Consider the following 24,481-nt stretch of genomic DNA (forward strand, 5'->3'; position numbering starts at 1 on the left):
TAAGAAACACTGCGCAGAACCTAAGTACAACCACTCAATATCATCAAACAAAGTCAGGGCCTCATTTATAAAGGCCTTGCGCCACCAGTGCATCACTTATTACCCATGTTTAAAGTGATGCATCAGCTGCACATGGCAATCATAAATAAGGGCCAAATGCAAATACCAATCAATTGCACCCAAAAATCCATTTTTGAATAACATGTAAGAAACACTGCGCAGAACCTATGTACAACCACTCAATATCATCAAACAAAGTCAGGGCCTGATTTATAAAGGCCTTGCGCCACCAGTGCGTCACTTATTACCCATGTTTAAAGTGATGCATCAGCTGCACTTGGCAATCATAAATAAGGGCCAAATGCAAATACCAATCAATTGCACCCAAAAATCGATTTTTGAATAACATGTAAGAAACACTGCGCAGAACCTAAGTACAACCATTCAATATCATCAAACAAAGTCAGGACCTGATTTATAAAGGCCTTGCACCACCAGTGCATCACTTATTACCCATGTTTAAAGTGATGCACTAGCTGCACATGGCAATCATAAATAAGGGCCAAATGCAAATACCAATCAATTGCACCCAAAAATCGATTTTTGAATAACATGTAAGAAACACTGCGCAGAACCTAAGTACAACCACTCAATATCATCAAACAAAGTCAGGGCCTCATTTATAAAGGCCTTGCGCCACCAGTGCATCACTTATTACCCATGTTTAAAGTGATGCATCAGCTGCACATGGCAATCATAAATAAGGGCCAAATGCAAATACCAATCAATTGCACCCAAAAATCGATTTTTGAATAACATGTAAGAAACACTGCGCAGAACCTATGTACAACCACTCAATATCATCAAACAAAGTCAGGGCCTGATTTATAAAGGCCTTGCACCACCAGTGCATCACTTATTACCCATGTTTAAAGTGATGCATCAGCTGCACATGGCATTCATAAATAAGGGCCAAATGCAAATACCAATCAATTGCACCCAAAAATCGATTTTTGAATAACATGTAAGAAACACTGCGCAGAATCTAAGTACAACCACTCAATATCATCAAACAAAGTCAGGTCCTGATTTATAAAGGCCTTGCACCACCAGTGCATCACTTATTACCCATGTTTAAAGTGATGCACTAGCTGCACATGGCAATCATAAATAAGGGCCAAATGCAAATACCAATCAATTGCACCCAAAAATCGATTTTTGAATAACATGTAAGAAACACTGCGCAGAACCTAAGTACAACCACTCAATATCATCAAACAAAGTCAGGGCCTGATTTATAAAGGCCTTGCGCCACCAGTGCGTCACTTATTACCCATGTTTAAAGTGATGCACTAGCTGCACATGGCAATCATAAATAAGGGCCAAATGCAAATACCAATCAATTGCACCCAAAAATCGATTTTTGAATAACATGTAAGAAACACTGCGCAGAACCTATGTACAACCACTCAATATCATAAAACAAAGTCAGAGCCTTATTTATGAAAGCCTTGCGCCTCCACTGCATCACTTATTACCCATGTTTAAAGTGATGCATCAGCTGCACATGGCAATCATAAAAAAAGGCCAAATAAAAATACCATTCATTTGCACCCAAAATCGATTTTTGAATAACATGTAAGAAACACTGCGCAGGACTTATATACTAACATACAATTTCACTTCTAAAACATAACTATCTGCTTCCAAATATTCTCCATAGAGCAAATAAGTCTCTATCTAAATTAAATAAAACATTACTTACCTTTACAAATGCTTTTGGAGATTGAGAACAGTGTCAGACACACACACCAATTTTTCTTTAGCAGAGCAAAAGGTGTGCTCTCAATACACTGAAACCAAGACTGGCATAGAAAATCTCTATCTTTGTACACATATGCCTTAATTCAACCAATCAAAAGTCTTCCCTCACTATTTTCAAACCAACACCCATCCCCCTCTCAGACCTTTCTATCTGTTACCATAGCAACTCCCTCCTAACTGAACTCTAAGGTTCAAAAGTTTATCTTACAATGTTGCAAATTAACTCAGCAAGGATGTTTGACCTCTCAATACAGCAGCCTATACAGGGTATTTTTGCTTTTGGTGACTTTTTTTAAACCATTCAAATTGCTTCTTTCACACAACATAACCATGCACCCTAACTTTCAGTTTTCAACTATCTGAATCCACCAATCACAGCTTGTGATTCAAGAGCAGAGAAACTCCACAATTATTTTTTTGTAAACTCCTACTGTTCCAACTGCCATTTCATTCCCACACTTCATCTGACTGGACCAGAACCTTCTCACATCATGTACTCTGTTTGGATTATTGGACATAGCTACATCCACTGGGCTCAAAGGTATGCAGCTAGCAGACATTTTCATAACCTTGATTTATCAAATGTGGAAATCAAGTGGATTGGCCACAGAGGATTAAAATGTCACCAATTGATACCATTGGTGAAAACCTTTTTGCATCTGCCAGAACCTGACCTTATAATTGTGCACTGTGGTGGAAACGATCTAGGCACATTGACTGGGGTAGGTCTGGAAATGCTTTTAAAGGACACCTTTCATCAATTGATGATACTTTTTCCCCACACTGCCTTGGTATATTCCAATATATGCCAAAGACAGAAATGGAACTGGTCCAACCAATTTTGTCCACAATTTGAGAAAGCACGGAAACATGTGAATAAATCTGTTTCTGCTTACATGAGAGACTATGGAATGGGTTCAATATACAATAATAACTTGCGTTACAACATGCAAGACATCTACAGAGGAGATGGAGTGCACTTCTCAGATGAGGGGAATAGAATATTCCTCCTGAATTTAAGAATGTGTATTGGAACCTACTTGTAGGTACCTAAATCAACCACAGAACCCAAAAGCTCTTTTCAGAGCTACCCTACCTCTGATCATTCAAAGCGTTTATTTTTTTCTAACTTTTTTCACTATTTTTCACCAAAGTACGCTTTCGGGTACGCTTAAAGGTGCGCGCACCAGGCGCTTCCCCCGTGGAAAATTAAAGATTTTTTTTTTTTTTTACGTTTATGAGCCTCCTAAGCCCCCCTCAGAAAACCTAGAGGGTCAAGAAGTCTCTACCGTGCCCCCTTCTACCCATACCGAACATTGTTTACCCTCCATCTTGTGTCTCGATTGTACCGAAACACAAAATGGAGGACTCCCGTAACGCTGCCGGTGCGCGTAAAGGAGCGCGCACCAGTAAGCGCTCGTTAAAAAAAGGTGGGAAAGCAATTTACAAAAAAACCACTAGAGACACTTTCATCAAATATAGAATAGGCCCTACTACATAGCTGTCCCTACCATTTACCCAAATTTGATGGAATTCCATTGAGAAAATTATGCTGTAGGCCTGACTAAATATCCTGAGGTAAATTACATGACAAAAACACACTTGTAATGTTAGAATTTACAACCAATTAAAAAGTATCTTTCATTTTCTACGATTATTTCCTGACGTTTGATTGGTTAAGTACAAGAATATATATAAAAGAAGAGAGGGAAACACAGCCATTTTGACTAATGCTTCCAGAAGTACATTTGAAAACAAATATCACTGACAACTTCAACTGATTTCTCTAAGGTAAGTTCTAATTATGGAAGTATATTGTACACTTTAAGTTAATTTCTGAAAAAATATTCTGTTAGTTATATGCTATCCCTCTTTAATAGTTAGAGATAGAGATAGACTTCTCTGTAATAGTTATGGATTGAGTTAGGCTTCTCTGGTATACAGTACCCTAGCTCTACTAATATAGTTAATTTGTATGCAATTTTCAGAAAGAAAATGGAAGGAGAAAATCAGGCAAATGATACTTCTATCAAAGTAAAGGTGGAAAAACCAGAAGATCAAAAAAAAGAAGTTGATTTCATGGATGACTCTTTGGATGAACAGTTTATAGAATGTTTGGAACAAATGGATCATGTACTTATAATTATGAGGAAATTCCGGACAATATTATGTTAGAAATTTTATTAAATTATGAAAAAGAATCAGAGGAATAAATTTATATTTAATAATTTCAAATTGTTTGAGACAATATTCATTTTTATATGTAATTCATAAAGTATTACCAAAAATGTTTAAAATATAAAGTGAGACTTATAGTATACTGTTCAACTATTTTTCTGTTACATAGTAAGTTTACTCATAGTTACTACCTTTCTCACACTATATTATCTCCTATGTATATTTTACACCTCTTTTTCATAAGGGAGCAGGATAGACTACTCATGATCCCCTAGAAATTCGCAGGGAGTGCTTATAAGATCTGTTTCTCCTTTCCAGACAGACTATGTTATGAATTCCATATACCACAAAAAATACAATAACAACATGCAAGATATCTACAGAGGAGATGGTGTACATTAAATTAAAGTCTCTGCATTGGTACCTACATGTAGGTACTTACAAAAAATAAAAAAAACAATTAATAAACATACAATTTTTTAAAGTGATTATTTTTCCAAAGTACCCTCCTTGGAGCGCTCCCCGGTGCGCCCCCCGGTGCGCGTACCGGGCGCTTCCCCCGCGAAAAACGCAAAAAAAAAAAATTTTTGAAGGCCCCGCGGGGCCCTTTAATGGCCCCCATATCAAACCTAGGGGGTCAGGGGGGGTCTACCCTACCCCCTTATGGTCAATTCCCCCCTTTGTTTTTGCCACCTCTTATGACTAGATTTTACCGATAGACAAGATGGCGGCCGCTCCGGACTGTTTAGAATGTTTACAGACAACTGAGAGCCAATCAGCTTTCTGCGCGCAAGTCGCGTGTCGCGCCTCGAGCGCTCACTGGTGCGCGTACCGGAGCGCGGCTACAGATATATATATTTTTTTGAACGTTAATTTCTCAAAATCCACTGAAGCACATATCTTGAGACATAGCAAAGGCACATCGGGCTACCAGTCCCTACAATTTTGCCAAGTTTGGTGGAAATCCATTCAGCCGTTCGGGCTAAAAGTGAAATCGACCGCCCTATGGAAATTAACATGGGGAAAACGCGTTTTGGGACCCCCCTTTTATCTCGCCCCCCGCTTGACGTATCCCCCCCAAACTTTCAGGGAAGGACCGGAACCCCGCGAGGCCATTTTCAGGAAATTTTCAGGCAGATTCGTCAACCGGCGCCAAAGTTATTTCAAATAGAATTTTGAGATTTAACATTGAAAAAAATCCTAACTATAACTACCTACTGGCGACCGCCAGTAGGTAATATATATATATATATATATATATATATATATATATATATATATATATATATATATATATATATATATATATATAGATTCCAACCGGAGGTTGATGCGGCGCTTCCACAACAAACCCAGTACGCAGACACAGATGGATAAATCCACAGCCAGACTTCTTCAAGGTATTTCTTCGTCCTTTATTTCATATAACGTGCAGAGGTGCAACACACTGCCAAACAGACGCGTTTCGGGCGTGAACGCCCTTGCTCACTGTCCAGTAGGTAATATATATATATATATATATATATATATATATATATATATATATATATATATATATATATATATATATATATATATATATATATATTACCTACTGGCTATCGCCAGTAGGTATATATAGTTAGAATTTTTTCTCTATGGGACTTTTGAAAATTCTATGTCTAATAACTTTGGCGTTTGTGGACGGAATCGTTTCTGAGCAGCCCCTGAAAATTTGGTGGGGTTTCGTCAAGGGGGGGCTGAGAAAAAAGGGGGGTCCCAAAACGCGTTTTTTGCATTGAGTTTTCCATAGGGCGGTTGGACTCACTTTTAGCTCGAACGGCTGAATGGATTTGCACGAAACTTGGCAAAATTGTAGGGACTGTTAGCCCGATGTGCCTTTGCTAGGTCTCAATATATGTGCTCCAGTAGTTTTTGAGAAATTAACGTTCAAACCAAGATATATATCTGTAACAGCGCTCTGGGCAGCGATCCGGTCCGCTTACTTTTCGCTTATCGGAACTTTGCGCGCAGAAAGCTGATTGGCTCTCCGGTGTCTGTCAACATTCTAAACAGTCCGGAGCGGACGCCATCTTGTCTCTCGGTAGGATCGAGAGAGAAGAAGAGGTGGAAAACGAAGGGGGAATTTAATGAAAGGGGGCAAGGTAGACCCCTCTTGACCCCCTAGGAATGTTGTTGGGGTTATTAAAGGGTCCCGTGGGGAAAATAAAAAAAAATGATTTTTCACGGTAGAAGCGCGGCCGCGAACTGGTAGCGAAACGGGAATTCGCCATTTTGTGCTTCGTAAATTAAATTACTAGTTATAAGTGGGTGCGGGAGACGTATCCTAATCCCCTATGTTTCCTGAGGGTGGGTGAGGAGGCTGATATATGTTGATACATCTCTTCCAGCGGCTGTGCGTGAGCTTTTTTTTTTTTTTTTGCTGCGTGACAGTCCGTAGCGGCCGCCATCTTGTCTCTCGGTAGGATCGAGAGAGAAGAAAAGGTGAAAAACTAAGGGGGAATTTAATGAAAGGGGGCAAGGTATCCCCCTCTTGACCCCCTAGGAATGTTGTTGGGGTTATTAAAGGGTCCCGTGGGGAAAATAAAAAAAAAATGATTTTTCACGGTAGAAGCGCTTCACGGGCCGCGAACTGGGCCGCAAACTGGTAGCGAAACGGGAATTCGCCATTTTGTGCTTCGTTAATTAAAGTACTAGGTATAAGGGGGTGCGGGAGACGTATCCTAATCCCCTATGTTTCCTGAGGGTGGCTGAGGAGGCTGATATATGTTGATACATCTCTTCCAGCGGCTGCGCCATCTTGCCTTTTTTCGAATGCCACAATTTTGTCGTGCACGGCAGCCATTTTAGATGCCAGGCTGGTCCCAGGCTATCACCTAACCCTGCGGATGTAGTTTATGGCCCCAGCTGTAGAGAATTCAGACATGCCAATCCTCCTGATTCAGGCGTGTGAGTACTGATTTCAGTGCTAGTCTCCCGCCTCCCGATTTCTGCAAGCAAAAACCCGGGGGCATATTACGAACAACTAGCGATAATTTTTGTCTCTAACTTGTTTAGAGACAAAAATTATCGCCGCACATCGGCGATTTTTATCGCAGATAAACCTTGCTATTATCGCAGAAAAGTCAGCGATATTCATGTATTATCGACCTAATGCTCTTAGCCATGTTATCCACCTCCCATTGGATAACATGGCTAAGAACTGCTCAGGGCAGGTGTTAGATTTTGGAGATATTTGCGCTTAGCGCGAATATCTCCAAAAGTTTGTAATAGAAGGTAGCGATGTTAGGGACTGTTTCCAGTCGCTAACATCTTGGCACGCCACTTTGCATGTCATTAGTGATAAGTATCACTGACATGCAAAGCGGGGCCCAAGATGGTCGCTATCTCCTTTTAGCTGTCACTAACTGGTGTTAGCGACAGCTTGATAATAGGGAAATAATTTTATCTCCGCTTTCATGGTTTTTAAAGCCAAAAAAGCGGAGATAAACCCCCTTGATAATATGCCCCACGATTCCTTGGGGGTTTCAGCTGACAGGGCTTGGTATTGTGTTACATGGTAATTTTTCCATGAAACGTCAGAGGGTCGATGCAGGGGTTCTAGAAGAGGTGATAAACCATTTAAGCCTCATGAACAAGCGCATGGTCTTTTAAAGATTTGTGAAGTACTCGGGGCGGCAGTGTGTGTGTGCCCTCTTTCAGGAGCGGGCGGGGGGGCACTGCCAGCAACTTGCCAGGTCAGGTAGTGTTCAACACGTGCATCACCCTTTCTCTGCCTGCTATTGCGCTCCATGCTTCGGAAAGGTAAGAAAAAGAACGTGCATTTGAGTTTGAAATGTCCGATCCTGCAGCAGCACACTTCCAAAGCCCACACATGACAATAACCCGATTCAAGGCCCCATTCACCCGTTTTTAAAAAAATAGATAACACTCCAACAAAATAAGGTTATAAAACTTTATTAACTACTAACTTTAACGAACGGAACAAAAACTAAAAACATTTAAACATTTCTCAATACAAAAAGCAACAATGGTTAGAAGCTGTCTTTTGTGCGAATAGTCCCAAGGCAGCACAACGTGCAGAGTTCTGGACGGCACCCAGGTGATGTCGCCTGGGTGCCGCACTGGTTTAGGGATCCTACAATGCTGCTCCGAAAATTGGCGTGGGGCGTCCCGGGTGGGGCGGGGGGAGGCCTCGTCAGTAGCGGTCTGTTGTGCGAATAGTCCCAAGGCAGCACAACGTGCAGAGTTCTGGACGGCACCCAGGTGATGTCGCCTGGGTGCCGCACTGGTTTAGGGATCCTACAATGCAGCACAGAAAAACAGCGTGGGGCGTCCCGGGTGGTGCGGGGGGAGGCCTCGTCAGTAGCGGTCTGTGTCCAGTGTCACATGGCTGACACAACATGTACGAGGCACCCAGGTGATGTCCAGTAAACTGCCGCACTGGTTTTGGTATCCTACAATGCTGCTCCGAAAATTGGCGTGCGGCGGCCCGGGGGGGGGGGGCGTGGGGGAGCCGGCGTGAACGGGCCTCCCCAGGTGGCGGCCATCTAGCTGAGTTGCGCTCGCTCTTGCGGCCACAGCGTCTCGCTCACCATGTTGTTGAGTTGCTCCCACTCTTGCAGTGCAGCGATAGGCGGCTGCCACATGGCTCTTAAAATGGCGGACAGCTCCTCGGTTTTAGGCCTGGTCCACTGAAATGGTCCTGGGACACTTTGGAACTCGGACGCTTGCCTGCTAGGGCTTGGGTTCCATTCTCGAAAAGCGTCCCCTCAGCCGTGAAGATTGTATAATAGTCTTGGGGGCCCCCGACTCCCGCAGGCTTCCGGTGGGGAGCGGCTGCCATGATTGCTCGCGGAATGACCACGACGGAGCCACGAGATGGTGGTGCTCTCATGCTGACGCCAGCTTCAGTCTGAATGATCCAGAAACAAGGTGGGGCTTTCATCGTTTGGGGAAAAAAAATGTTCTAAACCAATGAAAAGTGTTATTTTTAGGTCATATGACCAAGCCTTCCATCTTTAGGAAACCAAAAGTAAAATGAACCAATGAAAAGTTTTATAAACAAGTCACATGACCTGTTATGCGGCATAGGGCTACAAAAAGCGTAGAAAATCCGTTGGCACGTGAGGCGGCGTCAGTAGCGGACCGATGTGCGAATAGGCCGAAGGCAGCACAACGGGCCGAGATCCGGATGGTACCGAGGTGGTGTCCAGCTAATTGCCGCACTGGTGTGGCCATCCTACAATGCTGCGCCGAAAGACGGCGTGTCCAGCTGAATTGCGGTCACTGTTGCGGTACAGTGACTCGAACGCGCAGAGATCCGGATGGCACCGAGGTGGTGTCCAGCAAATTGCCGCACTGGTGTGGCCATCCTACAATGCTGCGCCGAAAGACGGCGTGTCCAGCTGAATTGCGGTCACTGTTGCGGTACAGTGACTCGAACGCGCCGAGATCCGGATGGCACCGAGGTGGTGTCCAGCAAATTGCCGTACTGGTGTGGCATCCTACAATGCTGCGCCGAAAGACGGCGTGTCCAGCTGAGTTGCGGTCACTGTTGCGGTACAGTGAGTCGAACGCGCCGAGATCTGGATGGCCCCGATGTTGTGTCCAGCAAGTTGCCGCACTGGTGTGGCCATCCTACAATGCTGCGCCGAAAGTCGGCGTGGGGTGCCCCGTTGGCTTATGAGGTGATGTCAGTAGTGGACCGATGTGTGAATAGGTCGGAACCAGCACAAGGCACCAAGATCCGAATGGCAAGTCCTGGATGTTGAGTGCCTCAGTTGAGATTTCTGAGCAGTGCTTGTAAGACTGTCTGAAGCTTATTTGCACCTGCTGCAGCTTCACTAGGTCCGGCGGAACTTTTTGCCTTTTCCTTTCTGCTTCTTTTCCTACAATGCGTTTCATCTGAAGACACGACCAGGTCCCTGAATGTGTGCAGGGGGACGCTATTGATTGAATGAACGCGCCGAGATCTGGATGGCACCGAGGTGGTGTCCAGCAAATTGCCGCACTGGTGTGGCCATCCTACAATGCTGCGCTGAAAGTCGGCGTGGGGTGCCCCGTTGGTTTATGAGGTGATGTCAGTAGTGGACCGATGTGTGAATAGGTCGGAACCAGCACAAGGCGCCCTGCACTGTTGAGCCTTTTTGAATGCCTGTTTTTTGTTGTTTCCCCTCCATCAAAAACAAAACAAAAATACAAGGCGCCAAGATCCGAATGGCAAGTCCTGGATGTTGAGTGCCTCAGTTGAGAGTTCTGAGCAGTGCTTGTAAGACTGTCTGAAGCTTATTTGCACCTGCTGCAGCTTCACTAGGTCCGGCGGAACTTTTTTCCTTTTCCTTTCTGCTTCTTTTCCTACAATGCGTTTCATCTGAAGACACGACCAGGTCCCTGAATGTGTGCAGGGGGACGCTATTGATTGAATGAAAATGGCGGCTTGACACAAAGCTGACTCAAGCGTTACTGTTGGTGCTATACAGACAAAAATTGGTTTTCAGTTTGTACATTCTTCAGGTTTTTTTTTTCCATCCAAGTCTGATTGAGAGTTTGTAGAAAAATGGCTTCAGATTTTCCACATACTACTTTTCAACATTCTTCCTAAATGTAACAATGTGAAACTCACTAGGAGAACGGCTGTTTCTGTTTCCTTTCAAAATGCTGCCACCAATATTTTCTGAATGGAAGACACCATCTTGTAGCATAAAGGGCCGAAAGGGGTTCTGGTCTGGCCGATGGTTGGTGGAGACATTTTGACTATATCTTGGACCTGCCCGGCCTCGCCCAAAATGGCGCCGGTATAAATGGGACTCGTAACTCTTTGCCCGCAAATGTATATCTAGAAAATGTTATTGTAAGTGGCCCTGTTGTATTTTAATTACAAAATGTACGTCCACCGATTCCGCAACTGTTAGACACCTTTGTTCTTGTCACCTAATGGCCCGCTCGTTACGTTCTTCTACAGTGTAAATGTCTCCTCATCATATACGATTTCAGTTTGCTCCGTGGCCGGCCCACGTGGTTATAGGCCCGTATTTGTATACTGACATTTTCACAATAAAGGTTTTTAAAACAAAACACGGTAGTAGTATTTTCATTTGTAAAGTTTTTACTTTTAGTGACTGTTTTCGAATCAGTAAAAGGCAAGTGAAATAAAGCAGTCCAATTACATGACGGATAAAAGGTATAATATGTAGGAACGCAGTAAAGATAAATGGTCAAGGGCAGTTGTGTTTTTCATGTCTGCAACATAAAGTGATCGATAAGAATCTGATAATCAGGCGTATCGGCGACTAAGACAGCAGGCCGAATCTCTTTTACTCAAGGGCTCCGTCATGGAAGGAAGAAACGCCCTTTTTCTCGAAAAAGGAATATATTTTACTTGCAAGACAGTTGTAAATTTTCCGGGAAAGTACATTAGCCTGGAATATTATAACATATGTTTGAAAAAAAAATATTGTTCGAAAATAATAAAAAGCGTAATTTTTAGGTCATATGACCAAGCTTTTCATCATTAAATTAACAAAAGTAAAATGAACCAATGAAAAGTTTTATTAACAAGTCACATGACCTGTTATGCTTACGTTACGCGCTGCGCGCCGCGCCTCGGATCACTTCCGGGTGCGCTAACGCGGCGTGTCATAAAACGCATTACGCGACAACGTAGGTCAAGAATATAGTCTAAATGTCTCCACCAACCAGCGTTCAGAACACAACCCCTTTCAGCAGTTCAAAAAGTTCTGTTAAATGACAACAGAGGGGACAGGCAACAAGAACCATCAGTCAATGAGGGGAGGGCAAGTTCTTCTCTTCCGGGTCATGTTGGGGCGCTACCGGAACTGATCGAATTGGTAGTCTACAGTGTTTCTGGATGTTTCAGACTAAAGCTGGCGTCAGCATGAGACCACTACCATCTCGTAGCTCCGTCGTGGCCATTCCACGAGCAATCATGGCAGCCGCTCCCCACCAGAAGCCTGCGGGAGTTGGAGGCCCCCAAGACTTTTGTAGAATCTTCACGGCTGAGGGGACGCTTTTCGAGAATGGGACCCAAGCCCTAGCAGACAAGCGTCCGAGTTCCAAGGTGTCCCAGGGCCATTTTAGTGGACCAGGCCCAAAACCGAAGAGCCGGCCGCCATTTTGAGAGTCCTGTGGCAGCCGCCTATCGCTGCACCGCAAGAGCGGGCGCATCTCAACTACATGGTGAGCGAGACGCTGTAGTCGCAAGAGCGGGCGGTAAACAGCTGAATGGCGGAAGAGGCACAGTGTAGCAAAAGCGGGTGGAATGGCAACTAAAACGATAAAGGGGCGCCCCACTACAGCTTGTCTTCAGGTCAAACGGATTGTGGGACAAGGTCCAGAATTGAAGAGTCATCAAAAGGCAAAAAGTTCCGCCGGACCCCGGGAGCCGGCCGCCTATGTCGGGGGCGATCTCAGGCTACACCAGTGCTATAAGACTTGGGGAGGGTGTCGGAGCCAAGCGTCTTCTCCGAGTCCATGGCCATCACACCGCCCCTCAGGGGCCTCCGTCAAGCTGTTTAGGAAGGTAACATATCACATTGTTTTCTAATGCAGTCAGGTCCACAAACGACACTCACTTACTTTGAGAATAGTGAAGCTGCAGTAGGTGGAAATAAGCTTCAGACAGTGTTACAAGCACTGCTCAGAACTCTTAACTATGGCACCCAACATCCAGAACTTATGCTATTTGAGAATGGTAGTGACATCGAAGCATCTCAGGGACCAAAACCATTAACCTACTTTCACGTATGAAAATCTTACTTGGGGAGGGGGCAGGAGCGAAGCGCCCCCTCCCAGTCAGCGCCACCACACCGTATGTTGAAAATCTGAAGCCATCGTTCTACAAAGTCAACCAAACTTGGATTGAAAAATCTAGAAAAATGTACAAACTGAAAACCAGTTTTGGTCTGCATAGCATCAGTAACAACGCTTGAGTCAGCTTTGTGTCAAGCCGCCATTTTGATTCAACAAAGCACAGGCATTGAAAAAGGCTGAAATTCAGAACTCTAAACTATGGCACCCAACATCCAGGAGCTTGCTATCCGGATCTTGGAGCCTTGTGCTGTTTTCGATCTATTCACACATCGGTCCACTACTGACATCATCTTATAAACCAACGTTATGTAAATAGTTTTTTAATAAAATGTTTTACCCTGTTTCTTTGCTGGTGTGTTGTCTATATTTTTAATATTTGCATAGGGTTTGTCGTTATTTTGTGCGGGATGGGTGATGGAGCCGAGCTGTCTTGCAGCCCTCATGGTGTGGAGCTCAGTTCATCTCACTATTTTCGTATTTCTCAAGAAGGGTTGTTCCTAATATTTCTATTTTAGCGAGGTCAAAAAGAGATCCAATTAGTGGCCTACTGATTTTGCTCGATTACTTTTATTTTTTTACACGATTTTTCACTATCTGCAAAGACTAAACAGAGTATTGCGACTTTGTGCTTGTTTGTAAATAGAGAATGATCCAAAGAGAACTAATTCTAAAACAGTAAATGCTTGGACAACAATCAAACAAATGGAGAGACAAGGAGGCACGACGGATTACAACGGGGGTAAAGGCCTGCGTTAACTACCCTTCAGTATCTGCAAAGAGAGAGTACTACTAAGGCAAAAGAGGGGAGGGGGGGGTGCAGCGTTCAAAGCACATCAGCGTGCATAAATACGAAAATGTTTTTATCTATCACGTACTTGACATTTTAAAGCTTTTCATATTTGCTATTAAAAAACCAATGAAATTCACAGAAAAAACCATAGGTTATAGTGGATATATAGTTAGGAATTTGCATTTACAAAACCTTGAAAATTCTATGAAAAAACCATAGGTTATAGGCCATATATAGTTAGGAATTAGCATTTACAAAACCTTATTTTACTCGCATAAAACCATTGAAATTCCATATATAGTTAGAAGCGCTAACTATATATCGCGCACCCGCAATCCACTGCTGATGATGTCACATATTACATCATTCATGACATGGTCAGTGACATCACTGATGACATCACTGATGACATCTCAAATGACATCACTGATGACAACTCAAATGATATCAATGATGACATCTCAAATGACATCACTGATGACATCACTGATGACAACTCAAATGACATCACTGATGACATCTCATTTGTCATCACTGATCACATCACTCATGTGATAATACAATGAACCTCTTCAGACTCTAATATAACCTTACATACACTCAGTATAAACAGACACTCACAGACTGTCACTCATCCATGGAGTTACTCACACACCTAGTCAGTCATGCAAAGAATCAATCACACCTCCATTTCCTCAACTATACAGTTATACACATCTTACTTATTCAAACATATAATAACACATATTTACTCTCTTATATAATCCCTGATACAAGCTCACAGTGATCGATACAGCCACTCACACATTCACTGGCTCTTATGTTCAGTTATTTATATATCTCAACTCTCACATGTATTGTGTTTTACATACGTACTTACTTGCACATGTAGCAATGAGAAATCCATTCACTCACCAACACACCCATGCACAGTCAACCGCCCATATAGCTGTTTCCACATGCACTCTTGAACTCATACTCCTAGTGAATCAACTGCTTACACATCTATGCACAGAGTCACGCACCTCCCAGCCACCCACACACACACTCAGCCTCCCATTCAAATACTTGGGCAACCAATCAATAACCCATATGGCCACTCTTATAGCTACTGATCAACACATGCAGCAGCTTACACAACAACAAACATACTGATGCACGAATTAAGACAGTTTAGTCACTAACCCATGTACTCAGTGAGACACATTTAATCACTCACTCATACAGTCAGTCATGCACCTACTAAATTCTTCATCCAGACACTTATACATCCACTCATTCTTCAATATGTAAGACATATTTTAACTTTACAGAAACATACAGTCACTGGATGTTGTGATCAGTGATGTCATCAGTGATGTCACTGACCATGTCATGAATGATGTAATATGTGACATCATCAGCAGTGGATTGCGGGTGCGCGATATATAGTTAGTGCTTCTAACTATATATGGAATTTCAATGGTTTTATGCGAGTAAAATAAGGTTTTGTAAATGCTAATTCCTAACTATATATGGCCTATAACCTATGGTTTTTTCATTGAATATATATATATATATACATACATACATATATACATACATACATATACATATATATTCACTGAAAAAACCATAGGTTTCAGGCCAGTTGTAGTTAGCTGGAAATTTTCCTGACATAAAACCATTGAAATTCCCACGTTATAGTTAGTTGGACTCACTATAACTTTCGTGCCTGCAATGCACTGCTGATGACATCACATATTACATCACTCATGACATGGTCAGTGGTCATTTGTTAAAAACTCTGTCATTCTTTTTTCCTCATGGTACGCTCCCCGGTGCGCGTACCGGGTGCTCCCCCCGCGCAAATCAAAAAAAAAATTAAAAAATGTTTTTGCCCCCGGGGCCCTTTTATGGCCCCCACATCAAACCTAGGGGGTCAGGGGGGTCTACCCAGCCCCCTTTTGGTAATTTCCACCTTTGTATTTGCCACCTCTTGTGTCTCGATCCTACCGAGACACAAGATGGCGGCCGCTACGGACTGTTTGGAATGTTGACAGACACCCGAGAGCCAATCAGCTTTCCGCTCACGAACTCGCGTAGCGCGCTGGTGCGCGCCCCGTTGCGCGTACCGGGGCGCGCTTATAGATATATACATTTTTTTAACCTAAATTACTCAAAATCCACTGGAGCACATATCTTGAGACATAGCAAAGGCACATCGGGCTACCAGTCCCTACAATTTTGCCAAGTTTGGTGGAAATCCATTCAGCCGATCTGGCTAAAAGTGAGTTCAACCGCCCTATGGAAATTAACATGGGGAAAACACGATTTGGGACCCCCCTTTTATCTCGGCCCCCGATTGACGAATCCCCCCCAAACGTTCGGGGAAGGAGCGGAGCGCCGCGAGGCAAATTTGAGGAATATTTCAGGCAGATCCCTCAACCGGCGCCAAAGTTATTCCTAATAGAATGTTGCGAATTCCCTATACAAAATAATCATAACTATAACTACCTACTGGCGAGCGCCAGTAGGTAATATATATATATATATATATATATATATATATATATATATATATATATTCACTGAAAAAACCATAGGTTTTAGCCCTTATATAGTTAGGAATTAACATATAAAAAACCATTGAAATTCCTCCTATATAGTTAGCTGGACATTTTATTGATATAAAACCAATGAAATTCCACATATAGTTAGTTGCACTAACTATATATTTCGCGCATCCTCAATCCAATGCTGATGATGTCACATATTACATCATTAATGACATGGTCAGTGACATCACTGATGACATCACTGATGACATCTCAAATGACATCACTGATGACATCATCCAGTGTCTGTGTGTTTTTGTAAAGTTTAAATATGTTTTACATATTGAAGAATGAGTGGATGTATAAGAGTATGGATGAAGGATTTGATTGTATAAGTGAGTAAGTATGTGTTAGTATATCTGTGAAAATGTAAGGTGTTCTGTGTTTAACTGTATAGATTAAGAAATCAAGGTGTGATTGATTCTTTACAGGACTGACTAGGTGTGTGAGTAACTCCATGGATGAGTGGCAGTGTGTGAGTGTCTGCATAGATGTATGAGTGCATATGATAGTGTTGTAATGATGAGTGACTGTATGTACGAGTGACCTTATGGGTGAATGAATGAATGTGTGTGTAGACGTAGAAATCAGTGAGTGCGTATGTAGTAAATGGTATTGGTGTGTCAATAGTTTCAAAAATGATACTCTGTATTTTACACTAGGTGTAACAGAAGTTATATTAGAGTGTAAGGAGGTGCATTGTATTATCACATGAAGTATATCATCAGTGGTGTGATCATTGATGTTAATTGAGCTGTCATCAGTGATGTCATCAGTGATGTCACTGACCATGTCATGAATGATGTAATATGTGACATCATCAGCATTGGATTGCGGATGCGCGAAATATATAGTTAGTGCAACTAACTATATGTGGAATTTCATTGGTTTTATATCAATAAAATGTCCAGCTAACTATATAGGAGGAATTTCAATGGTTTTTTATATGTTAATTCCTAACTATATAAGGGCTGAAACCTATGGGTTTTTCAGTGAATTTCCAAGGTTTTTTAAAGGCTAATTCCTAACTATATATAGCCTATAACCTATGGTTTTTTCAGTGAATTTCATTGGTTTTTTAAAAGCTAATATATATATCTATATCATGAGTGCACAACATATCAGTCACAGCATCAGAACAGCACAGAATATCAGTGCACCCTCTTTGTCTAACAATAGCATAATATATCCGCATCCTCTCATGGCATCATAATGGCACATTGCTCAGCGTACCCTGGTTGCCTAATATTAGCACAAAACCTCAATGCACATCATAGCCGAATCATGATTCTAATTTATGTCAAATTGTCAGTACCCTTTTCTATCCTGATAAATCAACAATGCATCGGAGTAACCTCGATAAACTTGTTCAAAATGTACATTTGGAACTGACAGTAATGAAAATAGATCGTACAGCAATTGAATGTGTGCTAGCACAAAGGTAAACATGCCTAACATAGTAACAAAAAAATATCATGCAAAATTATTTTCTCTTTTAACATTTCCTTTTCGTGTCTATTATTTTAAATTCCCCTATAGCAAAAAATGATAGAATGTAATTATTGTTGAAAAATATTATGACAGTTGCTCCGCTGAATTAATGTCTTATGATAGCTTTAGCCAATTAGTAAAGTAACCTAAAAGCAAAAGTGGAGACCGGCACACTTTGGGTAAATGCGAAGGGCATAATGTTCAGAAAACAAAGAGGGGGGTGTCACAACGTTCTGGCAGCGAAGTGAACAGGGCACAGTACTCGCGTAAACAAGGAATGGTACACAGCACTTTTCTTCGTTGGTAGTAATATTGTAGCATAACTTAAAGCAAATGAGCACGACGGAAGCTGAATAATTTTACCAGACCTCTTTCCAGTGCTTCAAATGTGCATAGTATTAAAGCAGTCTCTACATAAATGCTATACTGTTACTCTCGGGCCTCGTTTTCTTGAAGGGTGCAGAAATAATGGCTTTACACAGTGGTGCTTTTCATTGACAGTAATACACACAGCTGTTCGGGATTCATAATCATTCCAACCTGAGCCAGTGACGGCAATGACAGGATGCTGCGTGTGAAAGCACCCCGCCCGGTACCCACCCTCCCAACAGTCCATTCTGCGCAGGGTGTGTAATCTCACTTCATCTGCAGAGGAGAAATGAAGGGCAAACGCCGACTTCCCTTCAGTTCAGCGTGTGATGTTTCACCAGCTGCTTTTGTTTCCGGAATAACGTTGGCACCAGACCTCCTGCTGTACCTTTCAATCTGTGAATGTGTTTGTGTTTGTTTTTGTCGTGTGTAGCCCCCACACAGAACATTGGCGACCCTCTTTCTACCATCTCTTGTATTTCCCGGGAGCGGTTTCCACAATATGTTTGTGAGAGCCGTCCTTACCCATCGCGCCAAGGATAACGGCATTACAACAAAATAACATTTGGTTGTATTTTATCTTCTTAATTTAAAAATTGATAAAATGACAGTTCTCTTTACGTTGCCCAATGGCATTAAGGGTCAAGATCCCCCACTTCAGCTAAAAATCATCGATCCCATAGAAAGTTAATCTGCGCGTCTTCGACCTTGCTGTGGAGTCGGCATGAATGAATGTGTTTGAAAACATTACACGTCACATTAAAAGAGATGCGAAACACTAGCTGTTATATCCAGGCGTGCAATACATTACTACGCCACAAAAAATAAGATTCTTCGGCAAAGACGGTGACAGCTTGCTGACAAATAAAACTACGCAACAGCTGCACTCAGAAGCGGCCAATTAAGCTGTTTTTCTTACTCTCTCTTTTCCTGCTGAGGGTAGAATAAAAGGACAGTGTGCTGCACACCTACTTGTTTTACAGTAGCCGTAAGGACGTCTCCTCTTTTCCCGGGGCTCCTCAGCACACGGGAGCCCCGCACCAGCCCCGCACCAGCCGGCATCATTATCCGGTCTCCCCCTTGGCACGGGAGACCGGCGGGCACATCAAAGGCTTCCCCCAGGCAGGGGGAAGCGGAAACCACGTCCTCCCGGCCCCGCCCACAACCAGGCGGCGGCCATCTTGAGGCGGCTCGGGCCGCGGAGGTGATCTCGGGAGTAAAACGAGGAGTGGGCACCCTCGAAATGAAAATAAAACACATTAAAATAAAAGAGAGAAGCCCCCCAAGCCCCCCCCCCAAAAAAATTCCGAAAATTCGCGGGGTGCGCGCACGGGTGCGTGCTTATAGATATATAATTGATTTCTCTTCTAATTTTCTCAGGAACTACTGGAGGGATTTACACTATTTCACCAAAAGCGTGATCTGTGTACCAGACACTACCATTTTGACAAGTTTGGTGTAATTCCCTTTAGTGGTTCAAGCTGTAGCCGTGTCTGAAGGTCCTATGGAAATTTGCATGGGGAAAACACGTTTTGGGACCCCCCTTTTATCTCAGCCCCTACTTGACAAACCCCCCGCAAACTTTCAGGGAAGGAGCGGAGCGTAACGGGCCATCTTCTTCGAAAAATTCACGTAGATTCATTAACTGGCGCCAAAGTTATTCCCAATAGAATGTTGGTGATTTCCTATGGAAACTAGGTCCTAACTATATATACCTACTGGCTATCGCCAGTAGGTAATATATATATATATATATATATATATATATATATATATATATATATATATATATATATATTACCTACTGGCGGTCGCCAGTAGGTATATATAGTTAGGATTTTTTCCCTATGGCATTTTTGAAAATTCTATGTCTAATAACTTTGGCGTTTGTGGACGGAATCGGCTGAAATTTTCAGGAAAATGGCACATTTTGTTTCTGAGCAGCTCCCAGAAATTTGGGGGGGGGTCGTCAAGGGGGGGCCGAGAAAAAAGGGGGGTCCCAAAACGCGTTTTTCCCATGTTAATTTCCATAGGGCGGTTGGACTCACTTTTAGCCCGAACGGCTGAATGGATTTTCACGAAACTTGGCAAAATTGTAGGGACTGTTAGCCCGATGTGCCTTTGCTAGGTCTCAATATATGTGCTCCAGTAGTTTTTGAGAAATTAACGTTCAAAACAAGATATATATCTGTAACAGCGCTCCGGGCAGCGATCCGGTCCGCTTACTTTTCGCGAAACGGAACTTTGCGCGCAGAAAGCTGATTGGCTCTCCGGTGTCTGTCAACATTCTAAACAGTCTGGAGCGGCCGCCATCTTATCTCTCGGTAGGATTGAGAGAGAAGAAGAGGTGAAAAACGAAGGGGGAATTTAATGAAAGGGGGCAAGGTATACCCCTCTTGACCCCCTAGGATTGTTGTTGGGGTTATTAAAGGGTCCCGTGGGGAAAATAAAAAAAAATGATTTTTCACTGTAGAAGCGCTTCACGGGCCGCAAACTGGTAGCGAAACGGGAATTCGCCATTTTGTGCTTCGTTTTAATTGGTTAGAGACAAAAATTATCGCCGCACATTGGCCACAATGCATGAATATCGCTGAAAAGTCAGCGATATTCATGCATTATCCAGCAAATGCTCTTAGCCATGTTATCCACTTTCCATTGGATAACAGAAAGCTGATTGGCTCTCCGGTGTCTGTCAACATTCTAAACAGTCCGGAGCGGCCGCCATCTTATCTCTCGGTAGGATCGAGAGAGAAGAAGAGGTGAAAAACGAAGGGGGAATTTATTGAAAGGGGGCAAGGTATACCCCTCTTGACCCCCTAGGAATGTTGTTGGGGTTATTAAAGGGTCCCGTGGGGAAAATAAAAAAAAAATGATTTTTCACGGTAGAAGCGCTTCACGGGCCGCGAACTGGGCCGCAAACTGGTGGCGAAACGGGAATTCGCCATTTTGTGCTTCGTTTTAATTGTTTAGAGACAAAAATTATCGCCGCACATCGGCCACAATGCATGAATATCGCTGAAAAGTCAGCGATATTCATGCATTATCCAGCAAATGCTCTTAGCCATGTTATCCACCTTCCATTGGATAACATGGCTAAAAACTGCTCTGTGCGTGAGCTTTTTTTTTTTTTTTTTGCTGCGTGACGTTTGTTAACGTTCGATTCGATGGAAATCAGGAAGTGTTGACCACCATTTTGTCACTGCGAGTAAATATTTTGTTATAAATGAATCCTTATTGATAAACATTGTCTGTGCCATCTTGCGTTTTTGTCCAATGCCACAATTTTGTCGTGCACGGCAGCCATTTTAGATGCCTTGACCAGGGTCACTCTCTGCACGCCGCCGATCCTCAGCATGGCTCCCCACCCTCGCAAGCATCTCCCCCACGCACTGGTCACCCCCGCTCTTTCTCTCATGCATGGGCCATATACTTCCCCCCATCTGCGCTGCTCTTCTCTGAGAATCACACCCTGTGCCCGCCCGACACCTCCCTTTCACCCAATTCACTACCGCACCCTCTGACACTCCTCTTCCTCTGTGTCCGATTGTCCAGGCCGGACCTAGGCTATCACCTAGCCCTGCGGATGTAGTTTATGGCCCCAGCTGTAGAGTATCCAGACATGCCAACCTTCCCGATTCAGGCGTGAGACTACTGATTTCAGTGCTAGTCTCCCGCCTCCCGATTCCTGCAAGCAAAAACCCGGGGGCATATTACCAACAACTAGCGATAATTTTTGTCTCTAACTTGTTATTAGCAAGGTTTATCGCAAATGCAATAAAAAACGGCCGCAATGCATGAATATCGTTGAAAAGTCAGCGATATTCATGCATTATCCAGCAAATGCTCTTAGCCATGTTATCCACTTCCCATTGGATAACATGGCTAAAACTGCTCAGGGCAGGTGTTAGGTTTTGGAGATATTCGCGCTTAGCGCGAATATCTCCAAAAGTTGGTAATAGGAGATAGCGATGGTTAGGGACTGTTTCCAGTCGCTAAAATCTTGGCACGCCCACTTTGCATGTCATTAGTGATAAATATCACTGGGGGGCGTGGCTTAGCACGCGAAGCAAATGGTCGCCTGCGGGTAGAGCTCCGTGCCGAGTTCCCCTTCCCGACGCTGTTCTCCGGGACAGTTCTGCCCTGAGGCCGCCGAAAACCACCGGCGAGTGCCCCACCAGACCCGACGCGGCGCCTGTCCAACTTTGGCACGGATCGGACCCGCGAAACCGCACCGGGAGGTGCCGGCCGCCCGCGGCCGCGAAAGTTGCAGCCGGCCCGGGCGTGGACCCAGGAAACACCGGGGATCCAGCAGCTGCGGTAGGCCCAGAACCGAGGCCGACACCAAACGCTAGCGGACCACGCGCCAAAGCACCGGAGGCCGCCCACCCCCCATGACGGTGAGGAACTGGGGCGAGATGACCTCACAAACCCGGCTGGACTTCCCAAACACGCATTAAGGCGGATCGGCGGGAGTGCCCTAATCGCCAGGCCTGGACGCGTCACCCCTGCATCGGGAGCTACACTGGCCCTGAATCATAGCGGTGAGGAGTGGAGAACGACTGGGCTTCGGACGCCTGGGGAGCTAGAGGGCAGTGGAGGCTGGGGCACGCAGCACGACGCTCGCCGGCAGCCACACGCGCCGCGACACACGGGGCCCCGGTCGCAAGCAGCACCCATTGGCTCCGCAACACAACGAGGCCTGCGACCCACCGGCGCTACCCCAGGCGCACACCGAGGGCATAGCGACGGCTTGAGGGGACGGAGACCCGCACCACCTGCGATCAGAGCGAAGCTCAATGCCGAGCGGCTGCCATACGAGCGGAACCAGCCGCCGCGCCAGCACAACATACAGCCCACTGGGATCCACACAGACCCTGAGCCCCTTGCCATAAACGGGCTCACGACTCAAAAGGGGCACATCGCGGAACCGCGCCACACACCCAGATATACCGCGCAGCACCGAGGTGCGAGGCGCCCAGCAGCTGTCTGCCCTCCTAGGAGCGACCGAGTGCCACGCGAACACCACGCAGATAGAGCCTAGCGACACCGCCAGCCGGGCCCCAACCAGCAGCAGACGACCCTCACCCACCTCCCCGCCATTGGCCGGGCCGGACTGAACCGTGCCGGGACGAGGAGAGCGGACTCCCCGTAGGACGCCGATGTCTGGCGGGACCAGGGCGCGGACTGGCACTGGGGGCACGAGGCCTAAAGGCGACATGAACAAAACTAGCAAAACCACAGACCAGGACCAGACGGCAGCGAAGCTCGACGTCATGCTGGCAGCCATGGAGCGGCTAGAAGAATCAATTCAACTCACACGCACCTCCTTGGCCACTAAGATCGACAGTGTGGCCATAGACCTTACGCATCTCCGCGAAGACCACAAAAAACTCGCTGACCGCACCTCGATGCTGGAGGGAACCGTGAAGGAGCTCCAACCCCAAGCCAGCCGGTCGCATACCCAAATACAGGACTTACTGAACCGAGTGGAGTTCCTTGAAGACCGGGCCGAGGATGCAGAAGGCAGGGCACGGAGGAACAACGTACGCTTGGTCGGCGTCCCGGAGAAATGGGAAGGGAGAACACCGGAGGAGCACATGGAAAAATGGCTGACATCCATCCTGCCTGAGGGCTCACTCTCGCCTCAATTCGTGGTGGAACGCGCCCATAGAGTACCGACTGCGCCCCTGGCTGCGGGCTCCAACCCAAGGCCCATGCTCCTCCGCATCCTGAATTATAGAGACCGGGACTCCATACTGAGAGAAACACGCAAACTTGAGGAGGTGAGAATCGAAAACACCAAAGTAATGTTCTTCCCGGACTACACCATTCATGTACAAAGGCAGAGACAATCCTTTTTAGCCGCGAAGAAACGCCTGCGCCAGCAGGGCCTACAGTACTCCTTACTATTCCCTTCGAAACTCAGAGTGATAGCCGGGGAGAAAACCCATTTCTTCACAGACCCAGATGAAGTGGAAGCGTGGCTGGACAGTGGCACGGATACAGCCCCCAGGACCCCGGCAACCCACGCGAACAGATACCAACCCGGCGGGAACAGGAGACGACGGCGCCCGAAGCAGCGGACGCAGGGGCGCACGAACGGGCCAAGGAAGATGTCTCCCCCTGCCGACGCCACGCAGCAGGAAAAACAAGACGCCCTCCGCCTTGTGCGGGAACTCAGCAACTCCCCAGCGCCTAGCGACCCAACTGGCAGCGGCACACAAGACCCCCCAAGCGACGACGAAGCAATCTACGGAATGTCGGACTCTCCTGCGACAGATCCTGGACCGATCGTCACCCCCCAAACCTCGGAATACATCGGCTAACTGTCTCCTAGAGCATATCCACCAAGCCCCCCACAGAAACACTCGAAGGGCCACCCATGTGGAGATTGCGGACA

Source organism: Lissotriton vulgaris, chromosome 8 (genome assembly GCF_964263255.1).
Source record: "Lissotriton vulgaris chromosome 8, aLisVul1.2, whole genome shotgun sequence".
NCBI lineage: Eukaryota > Metazoa > Chordata > Amphibia > Caudata > Salamandridae > Lissotriton > Lissotriton vulgaris.